Source organism: Lynx canadensis, chromosome F2 (assembly GCF_007474595.2).
Source record: "Lynx canadensis isolate LIC74 chromosome F2, mLynCan4.pri.v2, whole genome shotgun sequence".
In the NCBI taxonomy this organism is placed as follows: domain Eukaryota; kingdom Metazoa; phylum Chordata; class Mammalia; order Carnivora; family Felidae; genus Lynx; species Lynx canadensis.
Window position 1 is genome coordinate 9945201 of NC_044320.2, and position 16031 is coordinate 9961231.

At 46.1% G+C, this 16031-nt stretch overlaps 1 long non-coding RNA gene across 8 annotated transcripts in view; it reads left to right on the forward strand.

Moving 5' to 3' along the window:
- Positions 1–16031, forward strand: part of LOC115506115 — a 131232-nt gene that overhangs the window by 29985 nt on the left and 85216 nt on the right. The window contains exons 4-5 of one of the 8 annotated variants that reach the window (XR_003966234.1): positions 3592–3682; positions 4503–4795. The exons of 5 other annotated variants lie outside the window; for them this stretch is intronic. This is a non-coding gene — a long non-coding RNA (uncharacterized LOC115506115). 2 more of the 8 variants (XR_003966233.1, XR_003966239.2) reach the window with 2 other exon arrangements.

Below are 16031 nucleotides of genomic sequence, written 5' to 3' on the forward strand. Positions count from 1 at the left end.
AACACAAAGGCCCTGAGGCAGCATTTCCAGCAACTGTAGAGAGGCCTGGGGGGAGGGGCAGAGTGAGCCAGAGGGAAGTTAGCTGGAGATTAGATCGGTGATACTGGGGGAGGCCATATGGGTTTTTTGAACTGTTTTAGGTCTCGACTCTGCGGTCTGACGCTAGGACACAATTAAGGAGGGACTGAAGGAGTCTGGTTAGAGTCGGGACGGAGTCACCTCCTGCTGTAAAGGAGACTGAGAGGGGTGAGGGCAGAGGCAGGGATGCGTGTTAGGAGGCTCCTAAAATAACCCAGGAGAGAGACAACAGTAGCAGAGAGGTGCTGAACCGGAATGGAACTTTTTTTTTTTCCTCCTGAAGACTTGATTTCTCTTCTGCTTCACCTGCACAGCCAGTCCCGGCTTCTTGACGTCTCAAGTTAGACGCCTTTCTTCCCAATCAGAGGTCCTGAAGTCTCTGTTCTAACGCCCCAGCTCAGGCTGGGTAATGTGCTCCCTCCTAGTCCACTCAGCCCTGGCTGGGGCATGCGGGGATACGGTACAAGCTGTGCGGCTGGGGCCTCCCCATCAGTGATTTGGGGCACCCCCTGGATGACCCCTGCTCTGATCTACACCCCTAAATATATCTATTAATCCCCACAAACTGAACACCTCTTTCATTCCCTCTTTTTGCCTTTACCTGTCTAGCTTTTTAAGAACTGTACTCAGAGACCCCTCAACCTTCTGTCTTCTTTAGGCTCCCTTCATACTCTTTATAATTGGGTCACATGATCACTCTATTTTTTTTAATTAAACAGTTTTAAAATATTTATTTATTTTTGAGAGAGAGAGAGAGAGAGCTAGTGGTAGAGGCACAGAGAGACAGGGAGACACAGAATCCGAAGCAGGCTCCAGGCTCTGAGCTGTCAGCACAGAGCCCGATGTAGGACTTGAACCACGAGCTGCAAGATCATGACCTGAGCTGAAGTCGGACGCTTAACCAACTGAGCCACCCAGGCGCCCTCTCACTCTGTATTTTATTTTATTTTATTTAAAAAAAATGTGTTTAATGTTTATTTATTTTTGAGAGAGAGAGAGACAGAGACAGAGCATGAGAGTGAGCAGGAGAGGTGCAGAGGAGAGGGAGACACAGAATCTGAAGCAGGCTCCAGGCTCCGAGCTGTCAGCACAGAGCCCGACGTGGGCCTCAAGCTCACAGACCGTGAGATCATGACCTGAGCCGAAGTCGGACGCTCAACCGACTGAGCCACCCAGGTGCCCCTCTCACTCTGTATTTTAATTGTCACTCATTATCGAAGTTGGCTCTGTGATGGTAAAACACTGTATCCCCTTCAGTATTACCAGCACCTAACAACGCTAGGCACATATTGCTGGGCTCGATTATTGCTTTCACATTGAGTTAAGTTTAACTTTGATATATTCACAAGTTGATTTCTTTGCTCTGATGTCTCTTCCTGCCCTCCTAGCTGGAAATAAGATGTCTCTTAGGTTGCATGTGTCACTTGCACCTTGTTTGGCATGTACTGATGCCTAGTACAGTGCTGATCTCTATTTTTCTTGGTTGTGAAGAAGCATAAATTTTGTAGGATTCCTACAGGGAAAAGATCTCCTGGGTAGGAAGGCACCTCTCTGGACCGGCAGGTGGCGCTCTAAGCAAGACAGAGATGTGCAGAACTGGTTTCCTGCTCTTGGCCGTGTGTAGGGAAAGAAGCCTGTTCATTTTCACAACAGATACCTATTTCCTCCTTCCTGAAGTGTTCCTGTGATTATCGATTAGGATGTGGGAGAATCTGCAAGTTCCATTGTTAAAGCCGAGGAATTTTTAAATGTGTCTTGTGCACCAGCCGGGAAAGCACAGGTGCTGTTGAGAAGTATCTTTGGGATGGAATCAGACTGGTCTTCTGCAGTGACAATGCCTTCTGAATCCATTAGAGGCAGAAAAACAGCAGATTGCTCTCAGAAAGTGCAAGAATAACCTTTCTTGCTGTCTGTAGTAAATACCTCCCTGACCTGCCGTTTTCAGCCACAGCCTGTGAACACCCTCAGGGACACAGCCTGCAATCTCAACCCATTGCTCTGCGGAGAAGGGTGATTGGCAACAGAAAGTATGCTATCTCCACCTGGGCGTAACCTGCTTGTTCTTTGGGAGGTCTGGGTGATCTGTCTGTGACAGCTGTCAGCCACTGACATCTTGTAGTAAGTCATTTATCTGTCTAGAAGGAGGGGTACATACATCGATCAGTCCTCACTGCTCCAAGCACATCCATCTCGAGTTATTCCTTCAATTAAGGGGGGATAGAGTTCTTCAGCCGAGAAAATGAAACTCTTACTTCTCTTAGATCTAGCTCAAAAGTCACTTGCCCAATGACACCTTCCCTGAAGCCTCCTCTATAATAGGAATTCACATTTAGTGAATATTTGTAGGTGTTAGGCATTGTGTTAGGTTCTTTCAAATACATTTTTTAATCCTTGCAATACGGTGTGGTCATTATTACCATCATCATTTTCATGGAGGAAACTGAGGCTCGGAGAGACTTAAGGTAACTCGTCTGAGGACCCACAGTGAGGGAATGAATGGTAGAGCTGGGAAGAGGACCCTGTTTGCCCGGTACATGTCAAGTTAATTGCTCCCTTCTTTGTTTCCACAGACCTTGATGTTTACTTCTATCTTGGGTTTTTTGGCATAGCTCCCTCTTGTGTCCCCTAGGCCTTAGCACAATGGACAGCTCACCACAACGTCCCCTTTAACCTTGCCCAGTTGAATGACAGCCCTCTGCAAAATTAGAAGCCTTTGAGATCTCCTGTGTGGTTGATTGCCTCCCTTTACAGGCTCTGCAGGGCTGTATCCTGACCCATAATTGGAACCCTCAACCCCTCTTACCCTCTTTTTCTTTTCCAATCCATCCTTCCTCTCTCAAAGCATAAAAGGAATGACTGCATCATTTATCTTGGCAATGAATCAACTGTTTATACGTCAGCCCAAAATATGTTTTAGCTGAACGAGATTCTCAAATTCTTTCGGTCGTGAAATGTTAAAAGCTAGATAGGTGCAAGCTGTTGAACGCTAGGTGGTACTGTTCCTCTTCGCTGGGATACCAGTGACCACACACAGGGTCCCTCTGCTTCCATACTGTGCTGAGTCCTGAGACCCGCCTCTGGTGCCCTGCATAATTTGTTCATTTTGTACATAAATGCTGCTGTTTCTGCTGGGACACAGGAAAATCACTGACACATAAGCATCCCCTCCTGTGCCCTTGCCTGTAATGAATGACCCTATGGCCTTCCCATCCTTTTCATGGGGATCTAGTGTCCATGGGGCTTCTAATTTCCCTCAGCCTATGCCTTCCTTGCTCTAAAAAATCCTACCACTTTCATGCAGATAATTTTCCGATTTCAAGAAGGTCGAGGCTGCATTTACGGCTTTTTCCCCTTATTGCCTTCTCTATTTTCCTTTCTTCCTGTGAATTTTCTTCATTTTGTCAAAAGTCCTTCTCATGCCACCTAGTGCATTTCTAGCTTTCTCCTAAGGCCCCCTTTAGTCTTCCAGGGATCTCTTCTCAGTCAGTCTTTAAGCTCTGTTCTTCTCCACAGCACATTCTCGGCCCTCAGTGATCATGCGTAAGAAGGACACATAGAAGGTGTAGAGGAATCTCGAGGAGGGTCAGATGCTGTTGAGGAACAGGTAAAGTCTACATGGTGATGATGGTTAGAGCTGCACATGGAGGTATGGGTAGACTTAGTTCTTCTGTAACTTTTGTGTTTCTTTTAAAAGGCTGCTCTGCCCTTTTCACAGATGAGAATACTGAGGCCCACACAGGTGTAAGTTCTGAGTTAAGACTGTGAAGCTAGGAAGTAGCAGAACTACTGATTAAGTGACTTAAGTGTTCTATCATCCCATCCACCCATCATCCATCTATTCATCCACCCATTCATCCTCCCTCCATCCATCCGTCTATCCAACCATCCATCCATCCACCTACCCACCATCCTCCATCCATCTGTCCATCTATCCATCCATCCACCCATCCATCTATCCACCCACCCATCATCTCGTTCGTTAGAAGATTTAAGTCCTGCTTAAGATTGCATAATTAATAAGTAGCAACCCTTCTACTCTTATAAGTTTAGTGAGTTGTTTTCACCATTCAGTCATCCATCCATCATTCTTACATTCATTCATTCATTTCTGCATTCAACACTTGTTGAATATTGAATGAATCCTATTATGTGTTGCATAATATACGCACTAGACATATAACAGTGAGCAAAAAACTAAGTCCCCAGGGGGCTTACAATTCGGTGACAGGAGGGGGGGAAGCAGACAACAAACAACAACAACCAATACATAGTATGTCAGAGATGATGATGATACTCTCTGATGTGTGTGTGCGCACATGTGGTGCTCCGTTCATGTGTGTGTCATCTTGGCAGGTGTCAAGGAGGTTAGGGTGGGAAGGACAAACGTGCCCCCACAATTGTGATATCGACCTTTTCCTTATTAGTCGCTGTACGCTGGGAAAGGAGTGAGAGAGGAGTCGGCCAGTGTAGGCCTCCGGAGGCAGGAAGTTGTTCACCATAAACTGCTCTTAGAGAAGAAGCTGGGAATCATTTATTTTTATTAATTTTTTTAAAAGCAGGCTCCACGCCCATTATGGAGCTTGAACACATGACCCTGAGATCAAGAGTCACATGCTCTACCGGTGGAGCCCGTCAGGGACCCCTGGGAATCACTTCTTGACAACAGTCTCTAGGGGTGCCTTGGTGTCAGTTAAGCCTCTGACTCCTGATTTCGGCTCAGGTCAGGATCTCACGGTTCATGGGATTAAGTCCCACATCATTGGGATTCTCTCTCTCCCTTCTCTCTTCTCTCTTTGCCCCTCCTCTGCTCTCTCAAAATAAATAGTAAAACATTTTTTCCTGATGTGGGTGTGCTTTCATCCTCCCCCCGCCCCCTTTTACTTCAAAATAAAGCGGGAATAAAGTCTGAGAGTTGAGGTTTCTGTCAGTGGTTCACACTAAGATTTCAGCATGCCTTGCGGAGGACATTCCTTCACAGATGGCCACGTTACAGAGTGAGGGAAGGGGGTCATTGCCGGCAGAGGAAGCAAATACTTGGGGGGAAAGTCGGTGCAGATAGAAGAAAAAGGCAAAGTCATCAGAGTGGTAAGAGGAAAAAGCAGTGACGTAGGGGCCATGAAAGTGGGCAGACCTTGATGGCGTTCTAAGGCAATGAGGGATCATTGGTTGTTTGAAAATTGGGTGCCTCCCTGCTTTACAGATGGACAATCTGACCCAGAAAGCTGGCCTCCAAGCCACTCACTTGACTACTTCTGCTCTTTTGTCCCCAGGATTAGACAGAGAGAAGGGTGGGGGAAAGAGGCCCAGATTTCCAGGGAGAGACATAAGGTCGCCTGGTAGATGCAGTGAATTACTGGGGCAATCTCCGACACCCCACACTTGGATCCTGAATAATACCTAACATAGAATCAGCCCAAACATGCAAAACCCTCTGTTTTCCTCTCAGGTGACCACCTGCCATCACTGACGTCAAGCCCCTACCGCGCCATCCATGCGGTCCAGATTCCTCAAAATTTCTGCTAGTTTCTAGACACTTGTACTCTGTCCGGTCACGGCTGCCCCTGAGGTTTGGCTTCTGGAAGACTCTTGTCTCTAAATTAGTTTCACCTTCTGGGTTGGTTCTTCACTCTCTGCCCTCACTGACTCTTCTCCACAAACGTGTTCCGGTCACACTGGTCCCGCGTGTGATTTTGGAGGAGGGATTGTCCCAGTTAACTACTGCCATGTCACAAACCGCCTGGAACTTAATGATATGAAACAGCAGTAATTTTATTACGGTCATTGTTTTTTAAAAAAATCAGGAATGCGGGCAGTGCCCTGCGGAGAGGGTTTCTCTACTCCCCAATACGTGAGGCCTCAACTGGGGGTGACAATTTCAGTGGAGTGGAGTAGGGTCGGGGGGTTCCCTGAATCATCTGCGTGTGACTCAAAGGCCGTGCCCAGCTAGGACTGTCCACTGGGGCGCTTACCCACGGCCTCTTCATGTGGCTAATGCTTCTCACAACAAGGCTGGATTCCAAGAGGGGGATCTCTAGAGCAACCATTTGAGGCAACCCGTCAGAAAACGTAAGATCGATCTTGTGTGATCCAGCCTCTGCTCGGAGCACCCGTAAGCCTGCACTTACTCAAGGATGGGGAACATAGACCCCTACCTCTCAATGGGAGATATGTTAAAGAACTCATGGCCATTTTTGTAACCACCAAAAGAAGGCTATATAGTGCAGTGAGGCAATGATAGAAAATTTAATTTTATTCACCCTTAGAAGTCTTTAGCCTTCTCTGTTCCCAGGGGTTTCTCCCTGGGCACGTTTCACCATGGGCTCCTTCCTGCCTCGTTGCTATTCCCGTTACCCACAAATTCCTATTTATTTTTATTCATGCGTCTGTGAGTTCATTCCTGCATTCAACAAATGTCGACTGAGTGCCTCATATGTGCCAGGCTCCATTTCAAATGCTTAGAATTCATCAGTGAACAAAAGGTGCCATAGGTATTTTTCTTTGAGAGGTTGCATTCCAGGCAGAGGGAAACAAAATATAAACATAATAAGTAAATTTCACAAAACGTTAGGTGTGTAGTGCTACAGAAAAAGAAAGTGTAGAACGTGGTGAGGGAATATGGCACTTGGGGGCGAGTGCCGTTTCAGATAGGCGGCCATGGTAGGCCTCGCCAAGAAGGTGGCATTGTAGTGAAGACATGTGGGGGTGAGGAAGTGAGCCAGGGACTTATGTGGGCAGAAATAATCCAGATAGGGGTAATAGATAGTATAGAGGTCCTGAGGCGGGAGTAGGTCTGGAATATCTAGAGAAGGGCAAGGATGCTATAGTAGCTGGAATAGAGAGAGCGAACAAGGTCGAGGGAGTGACAGAGCCCAGATCAGGAAAGGTCTTGCAGGAGGCTAGAGTAAGGACTTTGTAAGAATTCTAAAATTGGGATCCATAGGAGGACTTTGAGCAGAGCAGAGATTTAATCTGACTTAATGTTTAAAAAGGGCCCCTCTGCTTCCTGTGTCCAGAATAGACCATCGGAAAACAAATGTAGCAGAAGGAAGATGAGTTAGGAGATTATTAAAGCCATTCAGGTGTGAGGAGATGGCGGTGCATGTATTTTGGAGGTAGAGCCAGTAGGATTTCCTGACATCGGAGAGTAAAAGAAAGGAGTCACAGGGAGCTTTAGTGTTTTTGGTCTGAGAAATCACAGTGACGGGGTTCCCATGGATTGAGATAAAGAGGGCTGTGTACGAAAGCACATTTTTTGTGGGGAGGGGATTGGAAAGATGAGGAATTAAGTTTTAGACATGTTTGGGAAGTCTTGTACAAATCGGTGGAGATGTGAAGTTGAAAATATGAGTCTAGCGTTCAGAAGACGGGCTTGGGCTGGACATAAGAACTTGTGAGCTGTTGGTGTATAGTTGGCATTTGAAGCCACGAGACGGGATTGGGATCACATGGGAGTGAGTGGAGACAGAAGAGAGAAGGAAATCTAGGGCCAAGCGCAAGGACACTTCAGGAAGGGCATGTAGGGAGCGAGGAGCAAAGACAACTGAGCAAGAATGATCACCCCTTTAGATAGAAACACAAAAGGGTGTGTGGCGTCCTGGAAGCCAAATGAAGAAAGAGGTGTCAAAGTCAAGCAGGAGGAGGTAACCAATGGTGTCAGCCGATGCTGACGGGTCCGGTAAAAAGGCTGAGAACTGACCAGTGGATTAACAACGCGAGTATCTTTGTGCAGCCATGAAAAGAACACTTTCGTTGAGGGTGCCAGGAGTTGAAATCTTGACTGGAATGGATTTAAGGAGAGAAAATGGAGGCAGCAATATAGTGAACACTTGAAAGGAGGTTTGCTGTAAAAGGAAGCAAGGACATAGAGCACTAGCTGTTGGAGATAAATGGTCTAGAGAAGAGAGAAGTTTCATTAAATAAAGGTGGGAGAGGGGCACCTGGGTGGCGCAGTCGGTTAAGCGTCCGACTTCAGCCAGGTCACGATCTCGCGGTCCGTGAGTTCGAGCCCCGCGTCGGGCTCGGGGCTGATGGCTCAGAGCCTGGAGCCTGTTTCCAATTCTGTGTCTCCCTCTCTCTCTGCGCCTCCCCTGTTCATGCTCTGTCTCTCTCTGTCCCAAAAATAAATAAAAAAAACGTTGAAAAAAAAATTAAAAAAAAAAAATAAATAAAGGTGGGAGAGATGTTGTCAAGAGGGATGCAGTCCAGAGCACAAGAGGAAGACTTTGCCTTGGATAGGATTGTGGGAAGCCCATCCATGGTCACCCCCTAGAGGGAAATGCAGATGTGTACGAGGGTGTGGGGTTTCTCATCTGATTACTTCCATTTTCAACGCAGAAAGCAAGCTTATCCACTGAAAATGAGCTTAGGAGAGGCAATGACAAAGATTTGGTGAGAGAGGAGTTTTACAATAGTGATCTAGGAGTGTGGAGGAGTGAGTAGAGCAGGGAAGGTTGAGATGATTGCTGAGCAGTGTTAAGGCCCCTTTTGAGTTCCTGGTGTTAGACTGATTGATTGATTGATTGATTGATTGACTGATTTTTCCTGGTCATAGATTTAAATCGACATCAGTCGATTTAACAATTTAACAGTGGTTGGGTGTTTTCTCCCCAGGCATGTTCAGTTGCACAAGGGCAAGCATGACTGGATTGGTGATTTTTTGTTTTTCTAGCGAGTGAAGTGAGGGGTGGTTCAGAGAGGTGAAGGAACCACAGGTCTATGCTAACTGACTGTAGCATTGAAACTGGTTGGGAGGACAGAATTTTTTTTAATGTATTTTTTAAAATTTTATTTGAGAGAGAGAGGGGGAGGGAGAGAGGCAAAGGGAGAGAGAATCTTTTTTCTTTTTTAAAGTGCATATTTATTTTTGAGGGGAGAGAGAGAGAGAGAGAGAGAGAGCGCGCGAGCGTGCGCTAGTGGGGGAGGGGCAGAGAGTGAGGGAAACAGAGGATCTGAAGCAGGCTCTGTGCTGACAGCAGAGAGCCCCATATGGGGGCTTGAACTCACGAGCCATGAGATCATGACCGGAGCCAAAGTCGGAGGCTTAACCGACTGAGCCACCCAGAGCCTGAGAGAGAGAAAATCTTAAGCAGGCTTCGCACTCGGCATGGAGCCAGACTTGGGGCTCGATCCCACGACCCTGGGACCATGACCTGAGCCAAAATCAAGAGTCAGATGGGTGCCCCTGGAGGAGGACAGAATGTTAAGGGCTGAAAGTCAATGGGAGGGTCAGTGGAGGAGTGGACACTGCGGAGGGGGAGGTGGAGGGATTGGATGAGTGAGTGGAACTTGCAAGGTGGTGGTCGGAGGGTGGGGCATGAACTAATCGGAGTTGTTCATTATGGGTGATGACAAGGTTGAGGATGAGCTCCTAGGCTTGAGTAATGAAGATGGGATGGGATCATTGGAGGAGAGACTTTCAAGAAACTAAGAAACCAGTATGTTGGGGGGGATCATCTAGATACACCCTGAAGGCGCCAAGGGTTGAGTTCTCCTGTCCTGTAGGCGCATCTCTTGGCACCATTTATCCTATAACAAATGTTCTAGGCATATACTTATTATCTTATTTGCCTACTTATCTAGGGATGGGATATGTGTTTGTGGAGTTGAGGGACTACATGGTGGTTGGTTTTACCAGTGCCTGCCTTTCCCGACTCTGCTCGCATGTGATCACCGAGGCTCTCCAGCACAGGGTCCACTCTGCTTGCTGCAGCCAACGCCTCACCACCCCTCTGCTCTGGGTTCCAACCCATTGAGAAGAGATGAGGAGTCAAACGGTGGTCTCACCACTGGCTTTAATCACGTAGGACAAATAATTCCCTAGCAAAGGATGAGACATTGTGTCTTTGTGTGCCACCTATTCTGGGTTGTGTCTCAGGGTGTTTCTGGGTGAGAACAACGTTGAAATGTGTAGACTGAGAACAACCAAAAGCCTGAATTGATCGGAAGGAGTAAGAAAGAATTCTTTCCCAGACAGTCTTTGAGCCGGGATATTGGTCATTTCCTGCCTTCAGATTCAGACTCGGATTGGAACTCCTACCATTGGGTTTCCTGATCCTCGTGCCTTCGGACTCAGACTGAAACCGTACACCTGGCGTCCTGTATTTCCCCTTGCTGACTGCAGCCTCTATAATCTCAGCCTCTATAACATGTGAATCAATCCTTTCAAATAAACCTCTCTCTTCCTCTGCCTCCCACCTTCCTCCAAATCGAAAAGTAAGGACCTGCCCATGGATTGGATCTGTACCCTTATCCATCCAGGTGTGTGGAGACTTGTTAATCTTGTCTCGCAACCCATTCTCAGACAGAAAGAACAACAAAGAGGATGGAAGAAAAAGTTAGAAAATAGATCTTTCTGGTCTAAAACATATCATGCTCTTTCTAATCTCCCAACCTCCTGTGGAGGGAGATTGACCAGATCAGATGAATTTTCTCCAACATTTCTGGAGTCGGGGGCAAAAGCGAAATTCTCCTTGTCAGCGTATGGACCTAAGTAGGAAAGTAGGCTGAGAGGTAGTTAATGTCTTCCTGCCTAAGGATAGAGGACATTGACAACTCTATGTTCAGATGGGGTATGGATTGATTCTGGGGCCCTACTTGGTGCCTACCGCATTTCGCATGCATGCCCACTGTGTTGTCACAGCACCCCTTTCCCCAGCCAATCACAAACACGTTTCTGTCCCAGAGTTCTGACTCCATGATAGATACACGGTCCAAGGGGACAAGGCTGTCATGGGCCAATGCACACGGGGCTGTGGAGAGAGGCCCACTCTGCCTGCATAGGGCCAAGTGATAGAGCCACTGCAACATTTTCGTACTTCAAAGATGATTACGTGTATGTTGTCTCACTTGATCCCTATGCCAGCATGGTGAGAAACTGACGTGCATTATCCTGTCTGTCAAAATAATAATATTCATGATGACAATTATCAAAAGGTAGAGGAAGGAAGGCAGAAAGGGAAAGAATGTTGAGATATAAAATTCCTACACAAAATAACTGTATCACACCGGCATCGTAAATGTATTTCTTGAGATACAATGCCTCTCCACAAACTATTCTGTTGCTTTGTATTTCATATAATATCTCATGCTTATAAGAAGAGGTTTTGTGACTTTTTTAGGGGAATTGAAGAAAAGCTAATCTTCACAAAATAGTGAGTCAGTGAAATGGTAAACATAAAAAATGTGGAATTAGCTCCAAGGTCTGTGAAGCTTTTTGCAAGAAGCTGATCTAATGAGCCAAAATGACCTTCTTAGTTTTCTGTCATTTTCCCCAAGATGCTAATGTTTTAGATCTATGTGTAAATGTTACATGGGCTCTATCATTAGGTAGATATTTGCTCCTGGATGATAAAAAGGTACATTTTTCTCCCGAATTTAATTTGATTCTATTGCAACCATGGGCAGTGAGGAACAGCCTTTGGAGATGAGTGTTGCCAAGTGTTCTTATGAATGTGACATCTTGTTATATGGGAAAAAATTGCCAACAGTCTTAAAAGTAATAGACACAGAATGGAAAATATTAAAGGCCATCTCTCAGACTATAGTATTTGCTAGTAAAACTCACAAACTCTTAGAGCTTAGAAAGTTCCATGCTCCATTCTCTGGTTTGCTCCAGCAGCTTTCCAGACCTCTTTCAAATGTTGAACTCACTCTGGGGCGCCTGGGTGGCTCAGTCGGTTAGGCATCCGACTTCGGCTCAGGTCACGATCTCACAGTCCGTGAGTTCGAGCCCCGCGTCGGGCTCTGTGCTGACGGCTCAGAGCCTGGAGCCCGTTTCGGATTCTGTGTCCCCTCTCTCTCTGACCCTCCCCCGTTCATGCTGTCTCTCCCTGTCTCAAAAAAATAAACATTAAAAAAAATGTTGAACTCACAAAGATAAGTATCCCAGCACAAAAGTAGAGAAGTTTCTCGTCTGCCATTCTGCATGCCTAGGATGGTGTGTCCATCCTGGGTTATCACCTGCAAATGGTCCAGCGCTCAATACAAAGATATAATGGGGCAATAACTCCATGTTTTCTCTTTGCTTCTCTGTGTCAGCCGTCAACTTTGCAAAAGTCCGTGGTCAGCCCTCGTTCTCTCTTCTCCCTTAATGTGTTTGAAGCAGCGCTATGTGTTTGGCCTGAACGGTTTCATTTTCTTCTTGGGCACCCGGGAAGACCATACTTCCAAGTTTCCCTTGCAATTCCATTAAGACTCTGTGTCCAAGTTCCACAAGTCAGAATGTATGCAAAAGTGTTGATATACCCTTCCTGCTCATGGGATCCCTTACACACTCCTCTTTTGTGGCAATTCTAAAGACCGATTGTTGAAGATGGTCATGCCACAAGGTGCATGAAGCCTGGATACATAAATGACTGTGTGGATCAGGGCTCCCTGTCTACCATATTGGACTACAAGGTGAGCAAGGGAAAGTGGTTATTGTATTAATCTGCTGGCTTGTTTGTTGTTACAGTGGTTAGCCAATCCTAATTAATTTAATATTGCACCCCTCTCGTTTGTATTGTACTACATATTTGGACTAACAAATTCAGAGGGACCCATTTACTCTGGGTAACGGCCTTCTGATTTTAAATGTTTATGTATTTATTTTTGAGAGAGAGAGAGAGAGAGAGAGAGAGGAGACACAGAATTCGAAGCAGGCTCCAGGCTCCGAGCTGTCAGCACAGAGCCTGACATGGGGCTCAAACCCACAAACCGTGAGATGGTGACCTGAGCCAAAGTCAGACCCTTAACCGACTGAGCCACCCAGGTGTCCCAAGCCTTCTAATTTAAACATATGAAAAATCTGACCAAACCTAATAGCTATTCGAGTCCTCTGGGTCAAAGATGGGAGCTTGGCAGTCGCCTCACCGATAGAGTACCAGCATCTGAATTCTCTTTCTTGGAAATAATCTGGGGCATAGGTGCTCAACCATTAAAGACCTTCAGAAACAGTAAGTAGAAAACTGTGGAAGGTAGGTCACCAGTGATAAAAGAACCTACAGCAGAGACTATTTTTATCTTTGCTGTTTGCTTTCCCTCATGACAAGTATTTTCCTAATTGAAAGACTGCCTCTTCTTTTATCGAAGTGACAGGTGGTTAGGATTGTTACATTTTCTTTTGGCAAACCTCATAGAGAAGATGCAAATCCTCATGATTTAGAGCTGGGGATTGCACTAAATATAAAGATATGGTCGTAAGCCTTAGCATCCACAAATAGATACAACCTCCTACCACTACCCTTCCCTAATCCTTCACCTGTGATTCAGTAATACCCAATTACTTGGAGTTGCCCCAAGAACTCCGTAGGCTCATGCCTCAGCATCTTGGTTCGTTATGTTCTTTCCACCTTCCTGATTCAGGGGGTGCCTACTTGTCCTTCAGCCCCCGATTGGGCATTATCCCCTTCAGGGAGCCTCCTCTGACCTCCAAGCCAACAAAACCTTTGTACATTTTTCCTCTTGTGCTCTCATGGCATCTGTAGTTAACTACTATTGTAAAAGTTATCGGTCCTCATGATAAATAATCGTCTTTCCAGGAGGCTAGAAACTAGCCCTGGGGTACAGGGTTCCTGTTTTATGTATCGCTGCATTCCTAGGACTGGCAAATGTCTGGCTTATTGAAAGTGCTCAGTAAATTCTTACTGAATCGAATTGAGCTGACCAGGTGACAGAAGTCCCAGAAACAGAACAATTTTAAACGTGGTGTGTGATCTATGGACAGGGAAACCTACGGCATGGGGCAATCGGAAGACACAACACAGAGGTGTAGCTGCGAGGTCTCTATTGTGTAAAGAGGGGCTCATCTGATCCCGAACTACAGTCATGCTGTGATGCAGATGTAACTGCCACGTCTAAAGATCTCTGGAACATGCCCACGAGCATTGTAAAGTCACCATGGACTAGGAGCCTCTTGGGGAAGATACTCTGAGCAAAGACAGGGTTTGGACAAAGGATTTTGTCTGGAATACAGTGGTTTATATAGGAGTGCAAGGTCATTTTGAATAGTGCCCATGTCTGCCACTGAGCTTGTTCGTGACCTACCTACCATGCTCTTGCCTGATCCTAAGAAGAGGGGACTGAGGATAAAACCTGAAAGAAGTGTTCCAGCAAAGCACTGTAAGATGTGGAGTCCCTAAGGTAGTGCTGTTTGTAGGCTGCTGTGGTGGAGAGTTGCATGGGGACCGGGAATTTTCCCGGTCCCGAGTTACTCCCGAGCACAGCACAGACCCAGCCACCTGGGAGCTGGTCGAACTAGCTTTTATCTCAAATGGAGGAGTGGGTGTTAGTGGGTATTCAGCGGGTATTAACAGAACCACAGAAGACATCAGGCAGCTCCATGATGGTTCCAGGGCCAGAACCAACAGGAGATATCAGAGCAAGGGGAACAAAGGAGGAAGAACATGGTGGGTCCGCACGGTAGGGCCGGAGGACTTGTTCGCAAAGATCTGAGACGACCTCCGTGACCCCCAGGAATCTGGTGTGGGGGGCAATTTGAATTAGATGGAGTCTTACCATAATTTGTGAAATAGAAGTACACGACTTTATTAGCGTTAGGACAATCGTGTTTTAACCGCAATGCTGGCACGGCCTGGGGAAACCTAGGTTACATTTTAAGTAAGTGGGATGCATCTCAATCAGCAATATTGTATTTACCCAAGGACCGGGTGGGACATTGCAACCACGAGCAGCGATTGTAAATGATCCATGAAGACTGGGCAACATGGACAAAGTGAGGGAAAGGGGCAATTTAAAGTCCGTTTCCATGAAAGGAGAAAAAGGTTAGTGTGGCGTGATTAGGTCCATCAACATGTCATGCCGCGAAACAAATAACAAACAAACTGAATCTGTCACCAGAAATCAATTCCTAGGCAGCCATAGAACACAGGGTTTGGGGGTGAAAAAGCCCTGTGGCTTTGTGAGAATCGATACATCAAACTAGCCTGTTTTCTTTCTGTGACAGAGTGATAGAAAAATTGAAACAGAGCATATATTGGACTTTGCTGAGCCTTTTTATTTCTTTTGAGGAGAACTTCTCTGCAGTAAGGAGGATAGTTCGGCAGACATTTTTGGAATGCTTAGTGCATATAGTAGGTAACATGTATATTGTGATAACCCTCCTTCATCTGTGAGACACAGAGACTCTTGTAGGGGCAGAAAGACATTGGCAGGATTAAAAACTCAAGGTTAACGGGCTTTAATCCAGTCATGTGCAAAGGACTATGGTGGCACAAATCTAGAGCCCCTAGAACTTTCTGAGGAGGTCTCGGAAACCTCTTTTACTAGGAAAACCTTGAGTAATCGTTAGGAATTTGATCAGAGAACAAGGGGAAAGGATTGGAGAGTTAGGGAAGAAAGCATGTGTCCTCTATACTTAGAACACTCACAAGACACACGCGAGAGCTGCCAAGGCCCCTGGAGAACATCACCATTTTCCTCCAAGTCCTAAAAAGTTCCATCTTTGCAACTAGAGGAACGGCCATGGGTTTTCAGTTCAAGAAAGTAAAGTGGGTGTGGCTAGCAAAATACAAAACAAAGAAACCACCCTCGTATGAAGTATTGCCCTGGACTTCTTTGAGCATTTGATTTCCACTGCAATCCTACAACTCCAAGCAAGCAATCAGTCAACTTTGCAGAGGATAGCTTCTCATACAAGTCTTTCTTAGCTGTCTAATTGATGACCTCTTCCTTCCTTGCAAGCAAATCAAAGAATATGATAGCGTACATTTCAGCCAACCAAGGAATAACTGGCAGGGGTCACTTCTTATGACGGCCATCTGAGTTTGCAGAAATGACATAAGTGATGTAAAAGACATTAGTTGAAGACGTTGGTGTCGAGGGATATAAATACATAAATCATCCTGCCACTAGGAGCCCTGGCCTCTGCATTTCCTCTTACCGCTGCATTTTGAGGGACAGATGGCAGACGTACTGAGTCCTGTACGGTAACAGCTGGAACAGGTGTCACGTGGGCA